Raw genomic sequence first — 20,929 nt, forward strand, 5'->3', positions numbered from 1 at the left:
TGTTCCAAAGAACAGAAGTAGATGTTTACTGTTTGTGCTTTTGTGTATAATGTATCTATTTCAAGATGGCTTTGATGCAGTTGAAGAAATGGTGAGTGTAATTGTTCATCATCATCATCATGCGTATTAAGGATTTAGGCCTAGAATGGCCTGTTCCGGCCTTAGAAGTCATCGTTTAAGAGGACGTCCTGGTTTTCTTTTTCCTAATGGCTTGTGCTTTAAGGCTTGTTTTGGTAATCTTTCTGTTTTCATTCTTTGAACGTGTTCCATCCATTTATGTTTATATTTTTTAATTTTTTCTATTACTGGTTCTTGGTTTAATTCTTTCATTATTTCTTCATTTCTTTTGTGATCTAATAGGGTATACTTTGCAGTTTTTCTCGTAAACTTCATTTCTGCTGCTGTTAATCTTTGTATGTCTTTTTGTTTTATTGTCCAGATTTCTCTTCCATACATTAAGACTGGTAGGGCTAATGTATTGTATACTTTTAGTTTGGTTTGTTTGTGATCTAGGTTTGGTTTAAATATAGAGTTAAGTACACCTGTTATTTTAAATATTTTGCAATTTTTACGTTTATATCTTTTTCATTTTTATGTGATCATACATCCTAGGTAGTTAAATGAATTCACCTATTCTAAGATCTTGTTATCTATTACTATTTTAGTTCTTGCTGGATCTTGTCCTTTAAATGCCATAGTTTTGGATTTTTCTGTTGATATTATCATATCATAATCTTTGGATATCTCATTTAGATCTAAAATAGCTTTCCATAAGTTATCTTCAGAATTTGTAATTATTATTTGGTCGTCGGCAAAGAGGAGAGTGTTTAACTTAACTGTAGGTGAAAGTTTAATTCCTTGGTGTAAATTTTTACTCCATTTTATTATTATAAAATGGAGTATTTGATTATTTTCATATATACTTGTGATAGCTTTTATGATATTATTTGGTATTTGTCTTTCTTTTAATATGTTAAATAATATGTGTCTTTTAACTTTGTCAAATGCTTTTTCAAAGTCAATAAATGCAATATGTGTTTCCAAATTATATTCTCTTCTTTTCTCTACTATTAATTTTAGGCAAAATGCTGGGTCTATTCATGATCGTCCTTTTCTAAATCCATTCTGTATTTCTAAAATAAAGTTTTCGGAATATTTCATTAGTTTGCTATTTAAAATTCTGCTATATATTTTGTAACAGGAATTTAGTATACTGATACCTCTATAGTTTTTAGGGTCATCTCTATTACTTTTTTTAAAGATAGGAATCACAATTACTTTTTTCCATTCTATTGGGGGGGGGGGGGAGAGATACTAGTTGAGTAAATTTTATTTAAAAATAATAAGAGTCTTTCTTTGAATCTTGTTCCTGCGTATTTATATAGTTCTGAACCTAGCTTATCTTCTCCAGGTTATTTTCCGTTTCTTGTTTCTTTCAGGCTGATTTCTAATCCTTCTTTAGTTATTTCCTTTTCATTTTCGTTAATTGTTTGCCAGTTGTCTTTTTTAAAATATTTGTCTGTCCACAGTTCTGTGTAGTAATTTAGAAATTCTTCTAATTTCAATTCAGTGTTTAATTTTATGTTTTCTTTGGTATCTGCATTTAAGTGTTTCAGAATCTTATATACATTGGGTTTTTTTTTATATAAATCATGTTCTAAATTAGAAACAAATTTGTTCCATGATTCTCTGTCTTTTTCTGACTTCTCTTTTAGCTATGGCTCTTATTCTTTTATATTCTATTTCATCTTCTAATCTTTTACTGCTTAACCATTTGCGATAGGCTTCTTTTTTCTTTTTGATTATTTCTTTGATTGTATCATCCCAGATCATCAGTTTTTTCTTTTATTGGAGTATAATTGTTATGGTTAATAAATTATGCTCTCTTACATAGTGGCCTGAATCTTATAAAATTAAGTTTTAAGCATATTTTGCAAGGTTAGAAAAAGCTTTCACTTGTAAAAGAAGTTCAAATAGCTTTATCTATATCTATGTCAATTTCCTTATTTTTGATACACTTTTACTGTTTTGAAAGTAATACATTCCATGCTATATTTCAAAAAACAGAAAACTAATAAACTGCTTACCCCTCCCCTCCCATTGAGAATGAAACATTTTAATAAACGTATACTTACATATATATCTTATAATTATCTACATAACAGATTATTCATTTTTCACTTTATGTATTAATTTACAATTAATATCAAAAAAATTAAAAAAAATTATACTTTATTGTTTCATGTGTGGGAAAATGCTTTCTTCTTCATGCCCTCCACAGCATAACTATTGAACTTGGGAGCCAGTACCTTCTCTATTCAAGGGTATAGCAGTAAAGCAGTTTCCACAGGCCATTTGCCAGATAACACGTAGACCAAACCTGTCAGTAACTCTTCAGGAAGCTTCCTGATCAACTAGATAATTCTGCTGTTGCTGCTTGCTTTGCCAGGTTGTGTCTTAAAGGAGTCCAAGTATAGTTGCTTGCCATGGACACTGTCCAAGACCATGCTTGGATTGGAGGCATTCTCTGTGTGTGTGGGAGTGGTGACTCCAAGTACTTCATCCTCAATGCATCCCCCCCCCCCATCTCTCTCTCACAGACACACACATGCTCAACTCCTGAGTTTATATAGCTCAAATCTGCCCAACCTTAGAATACTGTTCCACAAATGTTTGAGAACCATATTTAAGCAGAAAAAGTATTAGCAGCACACACACACACACACACACACACACACACACACACACTGTGTTTGCAGAACATAATATTCAGGCATACAACAAAACAGAATTAGTTGCAAAACTAACCTCTGTTAACTTTTGCACAAGTATTAATACAATTTTCTATTTTTCTGCAAGTTGTTCAGTTGTCTGGTTTTTACAAACCTAAATCACATCTGATGTAGTGAAAATCTAGTATTAAAGAAAGCTGCTCAAGTTATCCGCTGCAGCCAGCCCACTGTTGAGGGAAATGTTAAATTCAACAAACTTAAATGCAATGATGCTTTAATAGACTGGCTCCTTCCCCTTCCCACAGTCATTATAAATATATGGATGTGACCATATATTTAGTATGCTTCTAAGTGTATGGTATCATTTACAGTGCTTCATATTATAAAATAATTATTTTTCATTTGCTAATTTTAATTTAAGCTCTATATTTTGAAGAAGCTGAGTGTGCTTTTGTTTGCATGTAGAAAATAACTCGCATAACCTTTTTCACCAACACTAATTTTCTTAAGAAATATTTATTACTTTGGAATTGAGAAGAAAGGCCACGAATTGTAAATGAACTAATGCATAGATTATGTAAGAAGAATAATTGCTGTTTTTAGATGTTTGGAGTGAATCTGATAGATGAAAGAACTTCTTTTTGTCTGAGTTAGGAGTAAATATATGCATGCGGATCATTTTGTCTGAGAGAATGTATGCTCAAATTAAGGAAAAATTAAAACTATTAGGGAGGGTGCATTTGAAAATCAGAAAGATCAGAGAATGGCAAATACAGTTTCTCAGATCCCAAAATGGAATGGGACACTTTTTTTACAAGATTTTAACAATCACATTACTGTGAATGTTAAAATCTTGAGATGCTGAGATATTTTCCATTACAAATGACCTTACACAAATTGTTAACATGCCCAGCAGAGTAAAAGATAATCCCACCCACTCTCCAAATATTCCAGACATCTTCGTCACTAGTGATTCCTCCAAATATACTGTGAAGGTATATTTCCCTTAGATAATTCAGACTACAACCTTGTACTAACTCTTCCTCCACCAAGCCATACCCACATAAAGCCATTTTCAATGAAATGTCATCTGGCATTATTATAACACCATGTAGGATGACCTCAGAAACTTCTATGGCTCATCCTCTTGGTTGCTATGGTCCTTTTGACCATTTGCACTAAAGTAATCCTCTCCAGTATGGAAGCATATATACTGAGTTCCATGTTAAATTCCCATCCCCCAAGTAAGCTTTAGATCTGCAAAAGATGTGGAAAGGATGTATGAATGAACCAAGCTAATGCTCTCAACAATAACTTTCTCTATCACTACTTATGCCAAAACCCAAAACATCCACAAGAAAAATAATCAGTGTACATTAAAAAGCAATTCAAAGAACCAAAATCCAAATAAGATAAGAAATAAGGGAAATCACACCCCAATGGTTAGACTTTTTCCATCAGCAGGTTTTTTTTATTTATTGATAGGGTCTAACCATTCGGATGTGCTCACGAAAGGTTATTACGAAACCTATAGTAATCCTCAGCCCGTCCACAGTACATTCGTGCTATAGGTGGGCTGATGATTTATTCCCATTTTTATCAATTATATATAAACATTTATTTTTTGTAATTTTTTATTTATTTTTACATAGTCTGGAAATCCTGCTCTAGAGACCAAACATGGAAATTTTTCAGCCAATTCAGGCCTCCAATAAGTAGTGTGGTGGTAGTGATGATGGTCTCACACTGGGTAATGAAATTCATCTTCCATATAAAGACAATTGCAAATATCCATGTCCATGGTGGGATTCGAACCCATGGCCTGTTGGTTGAAGAGTAGGTATGCTAACCACTCAGCCAACCAGACCAACAATACAAATAGCCACAGCAAATTATTATTATAAATTATATTATAAATAGCTAGTATACAAAGTCTTTATGTTGATGTAAAAAAACCTATTCTGTCACTTTGAAAATAGTTGTCTCTTTACTGCATCCTAAAAATAGTCTCCTCCAGAACAACCAAATGGACTAGTATTTTTATTTTTTTTCTTCTTTTCATTGGGAACCCTGTACATATCAAACTGCCGTATGCTCCATTTGGTGTGCATGTTAAAGATGCATGCAATTGGCATATATGTTGGCAATGTTACATGCACTGCACATTATAGCATTCCTCTGTGAGAGGTTTTACTCCATCCTGCTACCTCTCACCATGTAAATCACATACTCCATCTTTCTACCTGTAGTTGTCTAACACACACACACTCAGAGCAGCCCACTCTGAATTCTTGTCCATCTATTGCAGTGGTTCAAGATCTGAGACGTGATTTATACGGATTCATTGAATTCCTCTCCTTTATTATTATTATTATTATTATTATTATTATTACTTGACACCTCTAGGGAGTCCAAAGACTTTTCGAGGGAGGACATCTACTCTACAACTCTATCTCCACAATACACCAATGCCATCTACCGACTACCACTAGTATTTTCACAAACATCCAGGCCCACAGCAAGATATACAATTCATATCCAATGTTTTGTGAGATTCTATGCTATTTTACAAAATAAAGATCTTTAAATTTGTTCTACACCTTTCCCATTCAGGATGCAGTTGATATTTTCACTGTTGCTACCTATTTTCATAGTATTTGTTTTTCATTGCTGAATTTCATACCAAATTTGTTACCCCTCTCTCCATAGTTATTCAGTTTAATTAAGGAATCCTGCTGACTTGTATTGGATTTATATAAGAGTATTACATCATCTGCATAAAGAGCTGATATTAGTATCTATAATACTGTTATCAAGATTAATGGCACTTTCCTACATAATGCAATCCATGTTGGTGATGAATAACAATGGAGATAGGGTGCCTCACAGCCTGATTTTCCATCAAGCCATCCTCCTGATTCTTCATCCATTCTAACTACTGACTTGAATAGGCACTGAGTATTGCTCAGTATTAATGTCCTGTTTAAACCATATACTTGTAGCATTTTGAACAGCTTTTCTCCTGGCTCCTTATGTGCCTTTTCCAGACTTTCAAAACTGAAATATAGTTCCTTGTTATATTTTCAGTGTTTTTCAACTGTTTGTCTTAAAGTGGAAATATGATGATCATCACCTCTGTTTTACCTGAATCCTCTTTAGATTTCTTTTCACTGCTTTCCTTAGTTTTCTCAAGTATTTTTGCACCTTCTTACCCAAGAACACTCAGGTGAGCACCATTTATGCCTCTGTAATTCTCGCATTGTTTTATTTAATTTTCTGTAGATAAGTATTATGTGAGCTCTTCCCCAGTCATCTGCAATTTCACCTGAATTGTGTAGTGCAGCCACTGTAAAACATTTATACATTTTTCAGGAAGCACTTGTAGTTGATAAATGTTTGATGGTTGAATCATCTACTCCAGCTACTCTTCCACATTTCATGTTTTTGATGAGCTTTTCAACCTTAAGTATTAATTTTGATTGCATTCCTCGTGAATATATTGAATGCAGTTCTCTGTCACTGCTGATTTCTTTTAGCAATCTTTAAAAATAATTGCTCCACATATCTAGAATATCTTTATTTTCATCATGAAGGTTATTTTCTTGATCATAAATTAGTAAATAATAATATTTTTTGGTTCACCGATCAAGTGTTGATCTTGCCGCCTTCATTTCGGATTCCATCATTCTTCTCCAAGTTTTATTTAACACCAGATTTAACATCAAACCATCTTCCTGTACTTCAGTTCTAACTGCTGACTTGCAACTCAAATAAAGACTAATATAATGCCCCATTGACACCATACAATTTTAACGTTTTGAATAGCTTTTCTCTTGTCACATTATCATAAACCTTTTCCAGATCTACAAAACTTAAATACAGTTCTTTCTTATATTCCCATGATTTCTCAACTATTTGTCATAAAGTGAAAATCTGATCCTCACAGCAGCCTCTATTTGGCCTGAATCCTGCTTGTTCTTCACCAAGCTTCCCTTCCACAATCTTTCTCAGTTGATTCTCAAGTATACTTGCATAAATCTTACCAGGAACAGTCAGTAGAGAAATACCTCTGTTATTCTCACATTCAGTTTTATTTCCTTTTTTATTTATAGGTACTATGAGAGCTCTACTCCAATCATCTGGAATTCGTCCCTCTGTCCAGGCCTTCTGAACTATGCAGTGCAGCCACTGTAAGACTTTAATACCTCCATACTTAAACATTTCTGGTCGAATATCATCTACTCCTGCTGCCTTTCCACATTTCAAGCTTTTGGTGGCTTTTTCTACTTCAAGTATGGATATGTATTCCTGATTGCATGACTGTTGAGTGTTTTATAACACTGTGCTGTCATTGATTGTTTCGTTTAGCAGTTTTTCAAAGTAATTACACCATACATCAAGGATATATTTTTCACCAGTGTTCATGTCACGTTTATCATCTCTAATTCCTTTTACAGCACTGTTTTCTCCGTTTCTGAGCTTTTTCAACAGCCTCCAGAATATTTTGCCACATTCTTGATATTTATTTTCTGTGTTCTTACCAAAGTCTTCCCATTAATTTAGTTAAGCTAGTTTTACACAGTGTTTAGCCTTCTTACATTTGTCTCTGTATTCTCTAAGAGCACAAACTGATTTATTTGCCAGAAACTTTTAATATGCTTTTTTCACTGCCTCATTAACTTTCTGTGTCCACCATGGAGTTCTAATTTTTCTATCCTTGTATACAACCTCACCACATGTCTCTCTCTGGCTGAATCAATCAATGTTTTCTGCAGGATTTCCCACTGAATTTCGAAGGTTTTGTGCCTGTTCTCAGACTCTTTCATTTTTTGTTAAATAATGTTTGTGTATTTTTTCGACAGTTCATCTGAGGGCTGCTCAACTTTTATTCACTTTAAAACTTTCTTACCTGTTCTTCTTTTCAATATGAAAATCAATTAATCTGCTCATGACTAAATGATCACTTCCAAATTCAAATCCTCTGTAAACTCAAATCCATGTCCCGAGCAGAAATCCAACAGGTTTTTGCCATTATTTTTAGCTTTGCTCTTTTCTCCAAATTCCCAAAACATTTTTATATATCTGACAATCATTCCTAGATGCTGACAGTATCAATTTCTTTCCTAACATCTTCCTTTTTAACATGATATTGCCATTGATTCCATCTGTTCACGCCCCTAGTCTTTCTCAGAACTTTCATATCTGCGGTCTCTGGTCTTTGGTCAAGTGTTTTACTTCTATCCCAGCTCTCAGATACATAAGTTAAAACTGGTTTGAACACTGTCTTGTATACAGCTGATTTAGTGTTTTGACTAATTTCTCTCTTATTCCATTTATATTCAGTTGACTTCCTACCTACCAGCTTTGTTGATTCTGTTGTCTATTTCCAAATTTAATTTACTATCTTCACTAAAAATCATGCCTAGGTAGCTGAAATGTTTTACTTGTTCTTTAGGTTCTCCCTTCACAAAGCAATTGATATTTTCAACGTTTCTGCCTATTTTCATCGTCTTTGTCTTTTTAATGCTGACTTTCATACCATATCTATTACAACAGTTATTCACTTTAGTCAGGGAATCTTGCAAAGTTATAGTGGATTTTTTAGAAGTATAACATCATCCGCATAAAGCAAAGAGCTGAGATTGACCTCTGCAATTTTGATATCAGGTTTAAGACCACTTTCCTTCATAATGCGATCCATATAGATAATGAATAACAGAGGGGGTAATGTACATCCTTGTCTGACACCAGATTTAACATTAAACCATCTTCCTGTATTTCCTTCAATTTTAACTACTGACTTACAACTCAAATAAAGATGAAGTATTGCTTGATATAATGCCCCATTGACACCAAATAAATGTAACGGTTTGAATAGCTTCTCTCTTGACACCTTGTCATATGCCTTTTCCAGATTGACAAAACTTAAATACAGATCTTTGCTATATTCCCATGATTTCTCAAATATCTGTCGCAAAGTGTGAAAATCTGTTCCCGACAGTCTCTATTTGTCCTGAATCCAGCAGTTCTTCACAAAGCTTCTCTTCCACAATCGTTCTCAAGTATATTTCCATATATCTTACCAGGAACACTCTGTAATGAAATACCTCTGTAATTCTCACATTCAGTGTTATTTCCCTTTTTATATATGGGTACTATGAGAGTTCTACTCCAATCATCTGGAATTCGTTTCTCCAGGCATTCTTAACTATGCAGTGCAGCCACTGTCAGACTTTTATACCTCCATACTTGAGCATTTCTGGTCTAATATCATCTGCTCCTGCTGCATTTCCACATTTCAGGCTTTCGATGGCTTTTTTCTACTTCATAATAAATTTAGTTTAATCCTTTATCCAAGTGTGAGCAAACAAAGTTTGTGCCTGAAAATATCTTCAGGACTGGGGTAAGGTAGTACAACACCAGGCAACTCGTAGCAAAGGTGGGAGCAAGCTAACATCACTCCTATCTCAGTATCTCCCATAATGTAAAACACATCTCCTTGCGAATATGTATAATGATGTGCATTAAGGAAAGGGCCACTACCCAGACCAGTTTCGACCTTTATTGAGGTCTCTTCAGTGGGAGCCAGAACCAGAGGTGGAGATACCAGGCAGAAGCAATGGCAAGTCATCTTTACCTATAGGAGTTGCCAAATGGTGTGCCACCTTTTTATTAAATTACTCTGGATTTAGAGAAAGATTTGAAAGTTTATTTTTTACTTGGTCAGACTATAATAAATTTAGTTTAATCCAAGTGTGAGCAAACAGTTTGTGCCTGGAAATATCTTCAAGATTGTGGTAAGGTAGTACAACACCGGGAAACTCGTTTTTCTACTTCAAGTATGGATATATATTCCTGACTGCATGCATGGTCATTGTTTTTTACAATTGTGCTATCATCACTGCTTGTTTCATTTAACAATTTTTCAAAGTAATTACTCCATACTTCAAGGATATCTTTTTCTCCTGTTTTCCTTTCACCTTTATCATCTATAATTCCTTTTGCACCACTCTTTCCTCCATTTCTGAGCTTCTTCAACAGCCTCCACAATATTTTGCTACATTCTTGATATTTATTTTTTGATTTCTTACCAGAGTCCACCCATGACTTTTGTTTAGCCAGTTTTACGCAGTGTTTAGCTTTCTTACATTTGTCTCTGTATTCTCTGAGCTCAAGCTGACCTATTTGTCAGGAAATTTTGATATGCTTTCTTCCTTTCCTTCACTGTCTCTTTAACTTCCTGTATCCACCATGGAATTCTGATTTTTCTATCCTTGCAGACAACCTCACCACATGCCTCTCTGGCTAAATGAATCAGTGTTTTCTTCAGGACTTGCGACTGAATCTCCATGGTTTGGTTCCTGTTTTCAAACACTTTCATTTTTTCTTCAGTCATGTTTTTATTTTAGTCTTCTGTTTACAATTCAGATCTGCTCAACTTATATTCGCTTTGAAACTTTCTTACATATTCTTCTTTTCAGTATGAAATTCAATTTTGTCCTGCTCAAGACTAAATGGTGATCACGTCCGATTTGAAATCGTCTGTACACTCTGGTGTCCTGCACCAGGGAGAAAACATCACTATCAACAATAACATTGTCAACGAGAGAGTTTCTTATTCCTTGCCTGTTCTCTCCATGTGAATTTGTGCACATTTTTATGGTAGAACATTGTTTTAGTAATAAGTCCATGTCATGAGCAGAAATCCAATAGTTATTTACCATTATTATTAGCTTTGCTCTTTTCTCCTAATTTTCACAATATATTTTTGTATGTCTGACAATCATTTCCTCCTCTGATTAGATCCCCAACAAGGACCAACTTTTCTTTTTTCATTGTGCCATTTGCTTTCTCTAAAGCCTCAAGAAATTCCTCCACTTCTACCTTCTGTGGGACCATAGACAGAAATAAGTCTCATTGTCCATTTCTACATTCTGATATTTGTCCACATCACTCTACTTGAGACTTCCTACCATTCAAGAAGATTAGCCTCATATTTAGTGTTGAATACTGTGGCTACTCCTTCTTTTCCTTTATTTTCATTGCCTGAATATAACATTTTGTTTATTGTTCTGAAAGATATCCAGTTTTTGCCAGTTGTTGTTTTCTTGAAAGCCTCAAAAAAAATTCCACCACTTCTACCTTAGTAGAACCTTCTGTGGGAGCATAGGTACAAATAAGCCTCATTTTCCAGTTCCCCATTCTGATGAAAGTTTATTTTTCACTTGGTTAGAGTATAATAAATTTAGTTTAATCCTTTATCCAAGTGTGAGCAAACAAAGTTTGCTCCTGAAAGTATCTTCAGGACTGGGTTAAGGTGATACAACCACCTTTGCAACGAGTTGCCCTGGTGTTGTACCACCTTAACCCAGTCCTGAAGATACTTTCAGGCGCAAACTTTGTTTGCTCACACTTGGATAAAGGATTAAACTAAATTTATTATACTCTAACCAAGTGAAAAATAAACTTTCAACATCTTTCTCTAAATCCAGAGTAAATTATTAAAAAAGGGTGGCACACCAATCGGCAATTCCTATAGGTAGAGATGACCTGCTAATGCTTCTGCCTGATATCTCCACTTGGGCGTGGCTCCCACTGAAGAGACCCCAATAAAGGTCGAAACTAGTCTGGGTAGTGGCCCTTCCCTTGATGCATAACATTAGACATATCCGCAAGGAGATGTGTTTTCCATTATAAGAGATACTGAGATAGGAGTGTTGGTAGCTTGCTCCACCTTTGCAATGAGTTGCCCTGGTGTTGTACCACCTTAACCTAGTCCTGAAGATACTTTCAGGTGCAAACTTTGTTTGCTCACACTTGGATAAAGGATTAAACTAAATTTATTATCCCCATTCTGATATTTGCTCACATCACCCTACTTGAGACTGCTTGCCATTGAAGAAGATTAGTCTCGTATTTAGTGTTGAATACTATGACTACTCCTTCTTTTCCTTGATTGTCATTTGCCGAATATAACATTTTGTATTTATTGCTCAGAAAGATCTCACCAGTTTTCGCCTGTTGTTTCAGTCACCCCTATTATATCAATCTGGTACATATCCAATTCCTCAGCTAGCTCCATTTCTTTGCCATTCAGGCTTCTTATGTTGATAGTACTGATCTTGAACTCTGGTGATGTTGAGGTGGGGTGGGTTTTTGGATTTGTTCCAGTTACTGAATTTTCGCTGTTTGCAGAACAGGAGAAAACAACTTTTCATTGTTTTCTCCTGGTTCACTGGAGAAAACAACACCTTGTTTAATTGGGTGGCACCTCAGCCGGTATGAAATTCTGTCAAGTTGTACCATCATTTGAAATTTTGGTTTAAGCCAATAAGAATACAATTTGGTCGGCTAAATCCCAAATTGTCATTCCATCCTCATCCGTTCAGTATCCAAGTAGATACCTAACGGGCTGCCCCACGAGAAGGTGAGGATTGGACATTAGTTCAGAAGCTATAGTCAGTAATGCATTCCTTTAAAGTCTATGTGAAGGTCTCCTCTCAGTTATATAGGTTTGACCCTTAAGCACCCCATTTCAAGATTAGCTGTAAAATCTCTTGCAGAAGAATTTTGCTTTTTTAATTTTTCGCAATTGATTTTCCATTTCTTTTTTATATTTAGTAATATTTAAATACATAGTGATGGGTGACTTCAATGCAAAAGTGGGAAGAGGGGGTGATGGAGAAATTGTTGGCAAACATGGCTTAGGCACAAGAAACGACAGAGGAGATCGCCTAGTCCAGTTCTGTCAGGAAGAAGATCTAACAATAGCAAATACCTGGTTTAAACTTCCACCGAGAAGACTGTACACTTGGAAATCGCCTCAAGATAACCAACATAACATTGTCAGAAATCAAATTGATTATATACTGATAAATAAAAGATTCCACAGTAGTATAAAGAGTGCAAAGACTTATCCTGGAGCAGATATCTCATCAGACCACAATCCCATAGTTGCAGAAGTACATCTTAGATTAAAATCAGCTAAAAAATCACAAAAGAAGAAAAAGAAAATTGATGTAGAAAAACTGAAAGACCCGAACATAAATAAAAGTGCCAAGACACAGCTTAACCTGCGATTACAACAGAACATAGAAGAAAATAAAAGTGTGGAATCTCTTTGGAATAGCTTAAAGAATGCCATCGTAACCACAAATATTGAAGAAGTAGGTTATATGAATAATATAAAACAACAGGAATGGATGACAGATGAGATTCTTTCTCTTATTGATACAAGAAGAATGTACAAAAACAAAGACCTTGCCAGGTATACAGAAACACATAACATCATCAAGAAAAAAATAAAAGAAGCCAAGGAAAATTGGATGAAAAATTTATGTACTGAAATTGAACTGCTTCAGAAGAAACATGATAATTTCAATCTGTATAAGAAAATCAATGAAATTTCTGGAAAACTGAGGAAAAAGCAAATAGTGTCTCTAAGAAACGAAAATGGAAAAATAGTTCTAGAAGAAGAGAATAAAGCACAGATTTGGATAAAATATGTAACAGAACTTTTCAATGATACTAGACAGAAGCCTATAAATATAAAAGATAACATTCAAGGACCAGCAATCATGAAATGCGAAATAGAGAATGCTATACGAACAAGTAAAACAGGAAAAGCCAGTGGACTAGATGGTATGCAAACAGAATTTTTAAAATTAATAGAACCAGATAACATCAAACTTCTTGAAAAACTATTTAATAAAATATATGAAAGTGATGAATTTCCATCAGATTGGCTCAAATCTACATTTATCACTGTCCCAAAGAAACCCAAAGCGAATTCCTGTGGTGACTTCCGACTTATTAGTCTAATGAGCCAAACATTAAAAAATTTTTTAAAGTAATTCAGAATCGTATTTATAGAAAAAGTGAAGAAACTCTAAGTGAAACACAATTCGGCTTTCGGAATGGTTTTGGTACTAGAGAGGCCCTTTTCTGTACTTAAATATTGATATAAAAATGCATAGAAAAACAGAAATCTGTCTTTATGTGTTTCATAGATTTTGAAAAAGCATTCGACAAAGTCAGACACACTAACCTAATAGAAGTCCTTCAACAAATAAGGCTAGACGAACAAGACATAAGACTAATAACAAATTTGTATTGGAATCAGTCAGCTACCGTTCAATTAGACAACATTACCACCAGTGATATTAACATCAAAAGAGGAGTGAGACAAGGATGTGTGCTCTCACCGCTCCTGTTCAACATATATGCAGAGGTAATCTTTAAAAAAGCATTGGAAGAATGTTCAGAGGGAATCATAATAAATGGAAAGATTGTTAACAACCTTCGATATGCAGATGACACCGTGCTAATTGCAGATAATATTATGGATCTCCAAAAACTCATTGACAGAGTATACATAGAAAGCCAAAGAATGGGAATAAATATAAACATCAGCAAGACAAAATACATGATCATCAGCAAACATCCAGCCTCATCAATGAAACTGACACTCAATGGGAAAAATATTGATCAAGTGTCAAGATATAAATATCTTGGTTGTTGGCTTAATGAACGGTGGGATCCAGAAATAGATATAAAGACAAGGATTGAAGTTGCACGGCAGTCCTTCATGAAAATGAGAACACTATTCTGCAATAAAGACCTAAACATGGAAGTCAGATGCCGAATGCTGAAATGCTACGTGTGGTCTATTCTGCTCTATGGAGTTGAAACATGGACATTGAAGGCGACAACCATCAAGAAAATCGAAGCCTTTGAAATGTGGCTATACAGAAGAATACTAAAGATATCATGGACAGAAAAAATTACTAATGAAGATGTCTTAAAATCCATTGGCAAAGCTAAATATCTTGTACAAATAATCAAGAAACAAAAAACATGATATCTTGGCCACATCATGAGAAACAGCAAATACCAACTTCTACAAACTATTTTGATAGGAAGAATTGGTGGCAAAGGAACTAGAGGAAGAAAAAGAATATCATGGTTTGACAACATCAAGACCTGGACAGGAAAGAGCAGTGCACAACTGCTCAGATTAGCACAAGAGCGCAGTTTGTTCGCCAAGATGGTCGCTGACCTTCGATAGAAGATAGCACAATAAGAAGAAGAATATTTAAATTATAATTTACTAAATAGAATGTTACTGTAAAAGTGCATATACATTGTATGTATGTAAGTAGTGATTTTGCTAGATTAGCGATGCTGAAACACTAACCAAAGGTTGCAAGGTCAACCGATGTTGACCAAATGGGCAGAAATGACATCATGACTAAAGGTTAATCCAGAAAAGACAGCATAGAGAACAAAGAGTGACATTTTACATAAAAGGAGATTGTGGCTCTTGGCTCAGGGCTTTTTCTTCTGCTTGTCACCAAGGCTTTTTCTGGTCGTCGTGGATGAGTTTACTTTCCCATCGCTGAGGCTCTTCTCCCGTCACGGGTTTTCTACCTGTTCAGTACTGTTGGATCTTCATCTCCTGATTGCAGAAGGTTGATTTCCTCATCAATGGCTCTCAAGTTTTAGTCTCCAGAAAGAGAGCAGTTACACACAAGCTTAGCCGTAACTGCGATTGATTCCATATCGAATATCCGACAGAGGAAAAATCTACAAGAGACCGCCTGTAATGTCCATGCAGCAAGGATGTTAATCAGAAAGAATATCCTAGACCCTAATGATGTATGCTGGAGTTTGTTTGGACTCTTTATTCATGGTAAAAATGTAAGTAGGCATTAATTTTGTATTTGTTAAGGAAGTGTATCTCGGAATTGTGAAAGAGCTTACAAGAGATCGATTGTAAACAGGTGCTAACTAAGCCACAAGTTTTGTGAGAAGATTGTTTGTTAACTTGTATATTTATTTAATGAATGTGTGCTTAGTTATAATATTAGGAACAGTACTATTATGATATTGTATGTGGTAAGACAATTGTTAAGTCACTTTTTAAGGGAAGGATGTTGTTAACTTGTTCATGCAGTGAATGAATATGTGCATAAGTTATGTCTAACTGGTTAATCCAGTAATTGTGTGCATTGTGAGTTTTGTCATACAAATTGCATTACCTGCTTGTAAAAGGGTTAACTGAAATATTTCTGCAGTATCTTGTGTGTGTAATGTACTTCTGTTTAGTTTAAAATAAATGTTTTGTTTTGTAACTACCTGGCCTGTTCTTTAGCTAATGCACTATCTCCAAAGAAATCCAAACCTGTGGGCATAATAAAATACGAATAATTACAACTCGCATGTATAGAATTTGGATATTTAGTGATTAATTCCTTTTTTTCCTCACCCTAACTTTCAAACAATGTTTACTCAAATTAGATGGTGCAGTCGAAAATAAAATAAATTTTTTAATTTATTTGATTTGTATGAGAGTGGGGACTGCATACATTAAAAATACTTATAACACAAAGTTTGTCTAATAGTGGGGGGGGGGGGGGCAGAAATTTGTCACGATAGGATTAATGTTGAGAAGTCTTGTTAATGTAGTTGATAGTCTAAACATAGTAAAGCGAGTAGTGTAAAGTTAAGAAAGATTAAGTTAAGGCAAGTTACCATATGTTATTGCATATAATGCGAAAAATGTATGGTAAAAAATACTACTTAAAGTTAGGGGTTCGCATTATATGCGGATCCTAAAAAATATAACATCTTATTAGACTTGCACATACAATATATACTACCTAATGCCTATGTAATCAAATCTATTTGACCCACTCGCATGTGATGTGCTCTCCATCGATAAATGATAGAGCACAGTTAGGTATATCAGTTTAACCACAGTTCATTTTAAATGTTATTCATTAAACAAATCTAGCCTGAAAATGAGCCAACAGAAACGTAAACGTTCATCTTTTGAAGCAGGATTTTAATTGCATGTCGTGCAGTTTGCAGAAGAACATAATAACACTGTTGCTAATATTAGACTAATATTAGACTTTGGCATAAGCAAAAAGACAGTCTTGAAAAAATCCCCAAAAATGAAACGTGCCCGTCGCGGAGATGTAGCATCCTTTCCAGAACTCGAAGAAGAGCTAAATGAATGGATTTTGATGCAACAACAAGATGGCATTATGGTAACAAGAAATGCAATTCCTTTTCGAGCTCTACAACTCAAGAATGGTAAATTGAAGGACACACCAGGTATTTCATCTTTTCTTGCTTCGCCTGGGTGTGCAACAGATTTGTGGAACGCAAAGCATTAACATTACGACACCAAACAAAAATTTCCCAGAAGTTACCAAAGCAGCTTGAAGAAAAAGGGCAGTCCTTCCATAAATTTATCATAAAATTACGGAAATATCATGGATATGAACTATCCCCAAATTGGCAATATGGATGAGACACCCATGGTACTTTGATATGTCTGGAAATCGAACAGTAAACTCAGTTGGTGAAAAGCATGTCTTCATAAAAACAACGGGACATGAAAAAATGCATTTTACCGTTATTCTAGCATGCATGGCAGACGGAACCAAATTAAAGCCAACAGTGATATTTAAAAGGAAGAAAATTCTGAAGTATATGAAATTTCCTCCAGGTGTAATTGTTCATGCCAATCAGAAAGGTTGGATGGATGAAGAAGGTGTACAATTGTGGCTGGATCAAGTATGGAACATAGTCCAGGTAGCTTGTTATGTCAACAAAGCATGCTAGTCTGGGATATGTTCCTGGCGCATTTAACAGAGGCAAGCAAAGAGAAGGCACGTGAGTTACGTACAGACCTGGCAGTCATACCGGGTGGTCTAACTTCCGTTTTGCAGCCGCTTGATGTCAACTTGAATAAGCCATTTAAAGATCACTTACATGAAAAATGGAGAGAATGGATGTCATCTGGTTTGGTGAAGATGACAAAGGGTGGGAATTTTCAGAAGCCTGAGATCACCCTAGTCACCAGCTGGGTTAATGAAGCATGGGATTCGATACCATCTGAAATGATTCAACGCTCATTTCTTAAATGTGGAATAAGTAATTCAATGGATGGATCCAAAGATCACGTCATATACGAAAGCGAGGATGATGCACAACAAATTGGAGAGTATGAAGATGATGACGCAATCCCTACAGATGAATTTATAAATGAAATGTTTGACGACTCAAAAGATGAAGAATTTAAAGGACTTTGACATTTTGTTTTAAAATAAATATTTCTTTTGTTAATTCGTATTGTATTTTGACATTTTGTTTTAAAATAAATATTTCTTTCGTTAATTCGTCTTTTATTTTGACATTTTGTTTTAAAATAAATATTTCTTTCATTAATTTGTATTGTATTATTTATAATGTTATGGAACAAGATTAACAGATCGCATTATATGTGGACATGGCATTTTAGGGCTAGTTTTCAAACAAAATTTCTAGTTCGCATTATACATGGATCGCATTATATGCGATAATATACAGTAAGTTAAAATGAATAATTAAGTAAAAATAAATTTTAAAAATTGGCAGCAGACATCAAATTTAAATAATTAACAACATTATTTAACATAGCCTTGTATTTAGTGTTCAATGCTATAGCTACACCTTCGTTTCCCTCATTGTCATTGTCTGTATTGAACATTTTGTATTTATTGCTCAGAGAAATCTCACTAGATTTTGTCTTTTTTGTTTCACTCATCCCATTTATGTTGATCTGGTACTTATTCAATTCCTCAGCTATCTCCATTTCTTTGCTATTGAGGCTTCTTTTGTTGATGATACCAGTCTTGAATGGTATCATCTCTCTGGTGATGTTGAGTTGGGGGTGTGTTTCAGAATTTGTTCTGGTAGCTGACTTTTCACTCTTTGCCCTGGTTGCCTGGTGAAAACAATGGAGGCCTTGTTTAACCAGGCAACAGCTCAGCAGGCATGAAATTCTGTCATGTTGTACCATCATTTTAATATAAACTGACTAAAAATCCAAGAATTATAACAAATTGAGATTTATTTGAAAACGCAACATGTTTCGTCGGGATTGACTTCATCAGGCGTTAAGAACATAGAAAGCTATTAATAGACACTGAATAAAACATTGAGACACTCTAAAGCTATACAATTATAAAGCTATAATATTCGACTGTAAATTACAGTTATTATGAATGAACTTGAGCTGTAGTCCGTCTAATGTACTGTCAGATGAAAAAGAACTTAAAAAAGAACTACAACATCTTAAATTGACCTTTAAAAGCAATGGTTACTCTTCAGAAAGTATCAACAAACAATTATCCCACCGTCAATGTAGAGACATAGGATGACTCCAAAGGTTATATCTCCTTGCAATATATCAGCACACTATCCAAAAAATTGAGTAGAATCTTAAAGAAATTTAACATACAAACGTGCTTCTAGACTCTTCCAAAAATAAGATCAAGTTTCAGCAACTACAAACAATCTCACAACCTTCTACAATTCCCAAGTGTATACAAAGTTACATGTGAGTGCAGAAAACCTTTTTATGGTCAAACGGAGAAATCTATCCTCCTACGTCTCGAGGAACACCAGAGAGACATTGCTTACAAGAGAACCAGAGCTACTGCCCTATTAGGCCATGGCCTGTTTTCGATAAACACGAACACCGAAAGCCCCCAACATGAAGTAAATTGGACAACAACTTCAAACCTACACATTTGCCACGATGAGGTAGAATGCCGCATTGTCGAGTCAGAAGAAATCACCTTGGACCCTCTTCACATGAACAATAATCTCAGCTATAATTTGCATGACTATTTCAGCTCTACTATCAGATACTGGAGATCGCGTGGCTCCACACTCACAAGTGTACAACAATAGAACTTTAACACGAACTATAGCTCAAGTTCATAATGACTGTAATTTACAGTTGAATATTATAGCTTTATAATTGTATAGCTTTAGAGTGTCTCAATGTTTTTTCACTGTCTTTTAATAGCTTTCTATGTTCTTAACGCCCGATGAAGTCAATCCCGATGAAACATGTTGCGTTTTCAAATAAATCTCAATTTGTTATAATTCTCGGATTTTTAGTCAGTTTATATTAAAATGAACATATCCAACCTCCGAGTTAATAGTAATAGTCATATATATATATATATATATATATTTGTGTTCTCTTGTACCACATGCTGAGTTATCTGCTAGAAACTTTATAAAGAATATCTTTATATTCTTTTTTCTTACTGCGTGCATCCTCAGTTCACTATGGTGTTCTGATTTTTCTATCTTTGTAGACAATTTCACCACTTTCCTTTCTGACTGAATGAATCAGTTTTCTTCAGTCTGACCCTGAGTTTCCAAGGTTTGGTTTTTATTTTCAAGTATGTTATTTTATTGAACATAAAATCCATTTTGTGCACTGCATGTAGGAAGAGTCTGTTGACATAATATAAGTTAGAATTCATGTTAGTAAAAACCATGCAATCTGTAGATGTATACATTAATTAGATTGTACAGTATTAATGCCAAGTTTAAACACATACTTAAAAATGTGTAGAACCTATTAGACTAATTTTGTCTCTTCATATAAATGTAATTCCATCGTACTAACTGGACAGAATTGAAATTTTGTATTTTTGTTTCTTATGATAATTTGATAGGTCATCTCACTTTTCGTTTAGGACATTTGTAGAAATAAAATTGGCCGGCCTTGTTAGCTGAGTGGTTAGCACATCCACTTTCCAGCCAAAAGGCTGTGAGTTCGAATCCTGCCATGGGAATGGATGTTTATCTGTGAAAATACTAGTGGTGGTGGGCAGTAGGTGGCATTGGTGTAGTTGTGGTTCATAGTCTTTGGTGGATTGAGTGGTGGGGTCAGGGTTGTAGAGTAGGTGCCATCTCTTGATGAGCTTTTGGATTCCCTGTAGGTGCCACGTAATAATAATAAAAATAAAAAATTTGGCAAAATATTTTAGAATTATACTAATTTGCTGGCCTGGTTGAATAAGTGGTTAACATGTCTGCTCTCTATTTAACAGGCTGTTGGTATGGATGTTTGTGATTGTCTCTAAGTGAGCTGAATTTCATCGCCTGCTGTGTGTGTGACGTACCCCACTTATTATAGAAATTCATTAACTTCTGTGCTTGGGAACTTAAATTTGTTAAGTGATTTCTATTGGATTGTTTTTAGTGCCAGAATTTGGCAAAACAAAATTATAGATTTACACTACACTAGATATGCCAAGAACAACTGTGATTTCCTGTGATGTTATAAATAATATTATTAAAATTCTATTGCAAAATTCGTATAATGATTGTCTCAGTCA

General features: G+C 34.7%; 1 protein-coding gene across 4 annotated transcripts in view; it reads left to right on the forward strand.

Annotated features, from left to right (window-relative positions):
• LOC150092679 (mediator of RNA polymerase II transcription subunit 25-like) overlaps positions 1-20,929 on the forward strand; it is a 616,627-nt gene that overhangs the window by 242,021 nt on the left and 353,677 nt on the right. The gene's annotated exons all lie outside the window — the stretch shown is intronic.

Source organism: Typopeltis vanoorti, chromosome 25, assembly GCF_054136105.1.
Source record: "Typopeltis vanoorti isolate ZY-2024b chromosome 25, IOZ_Tvanoo_1.0, whole genome shotgun sequence".
Lineage (NCBI taxonomy): Eukaryota > Metazoa > Arthropoda > Arachnida > Uropygi > Thelyphonidae > Typopeltis > Typopeltis vanoorti.